The 1,421-nt window shown below is 38.3% G+C and overlaps 1 long non-coding RNA gene across 1 annotated transcript; it reads left to right on the top strand.

Moving 5' to 3' along the window:
- Positions 1–205: 205 nt before the first annotated feature.
- LOC139076135 (uncharacterized) lies at positions 206–828 on the top strand. Its single transcript, XR_011527425.1, has 2 exons — positions 206–378; positions 758–828. It is a non-coding gene; the product is annotated as an uncharacterized lncRNA (long non-coding RNA).
- The last annotated feature ends 593 nt before the right edge of the window (positions 829–1,421 follow it).

Genomic DNA, 1,421 nt, shown 5'->3' on the forward strand with positions numbered 1-1,421 from the left:
TGGCCCTCACATGCTCCAGCCATGCAGAGCCGTGCAGCCAAGTCAGAAAGAGCCATGGGGTTGAGGTGGGCGGGGTGGGCAAGAGGCTCCAGAGTACGCAATGCTTTGTAGTTCATGTTAAACTTTTTGGCCTTAATCTTAAGAATATTTAAAATCAACAGCATAAACTACCGACCATGTTAACAACTTACATATTTTTTTTCAGAACGCTTTCCAAATTCCTACTTTATTTTACACTCACAATGACCTTATTAAATGGCTAAAGCAGATGAGGATAGACTGGACAATCCTGAGACCCAGAGAAGCTGACTTTTATATGATCAGAATTTGAGTCTGAGATAAAGTAAAATTTAATTACTTCAAGCTAATGCCAGAAAGGTATGATTTATGAAAAACTATTTAAAGAAATATTCTCTTTACTTTTAATTATTTGTAAATATATATGGTTTGTAAGTTTGGGGGTCTCCAGGTTTTAATGAGTAATTAAAACTAATTTGTAATCCATCTGTTATATTTTATATAAATGAATGTTTTTTAACTGCTGAGAAATGCTTGATTCTTTTAAGAATGTTTAGAGACACCCTCCAAAAAAATTGATATTTTACATTATAAAGTCAATTACCTAGGAATGTGTTAACACTTTATTTTAGTTGACCTTTCAGTGTTGTTCCTGGGTTGTCAATAATATTAATTTAAAAAGTCAAGACACCGCATTCATTCACACATTTCTCCTTCTCTGGGTACTTTCGTATTTTAGGATGAAGATGGATTCACCTCTTCAGAGATGCTTATGCTTTCTGCTTTAAAATAAAAATGCTATTCCCGTGCTTTGCTCCTTATGTTATTGCCGCCCCCCCCCCCCACATAAAAACAAAAGATGAAAATGAAAGGACTGTATCCATGCTTATCTACCACTTGACCAGGCGAGAAGAGAGAAACATTCAGCCCTCCCTTGTTGTGCTGAATCTCACACCTCTTTTCTCCTCTGTGTCTCTTCTTCTGACCCCCCTCCCTCAGGCAGGGTAGGCATATGGAGTTATCACTTCCCTCAGGGAACCTCCAACCCATGGGGATCTAGAGAGAGTCTAAAAATGAGGCTGGGAACTACTTGCTTCTTACAAGGCCAAATATATGTGAGCCTCAAATCTAGAACCTGAAATGGAAGGAAATCCGAATGGAAATATCACCTTTCTGTCAGCGGTAAATCCCCTCCCTCCACTTCCTTTTGTCTATATCACTGCAGCCTTTAAAAAGTCTTGGGCTCCCAGTGGTACTTTTTAAGCAATGTATTTATCTATGAAAGGAAGACAGAGGTTAGGAGATTTAGAATCCAATTAACTTTGCACCTGAGGATTGTTGGCCAACGCTGAACAAGTCACTCTGCTCTAGGAAACCAAATAAGAATACGTAAGACTAATGAA

This window comes from Equus przewalskii, chromosome 15, assembly GCF_037783145.1.
Source record: "Equus przewalskii isolate Varuska chromosome 15, EquPr2, whole genome shotgun sequence".
NCBI classification, from domain to species: domain Eukaryota; kingdom Metazoa; phylum Chordata; class Mammalia; order Perissodactyla; family Equidae; genus Equus; species Equus przewalskii.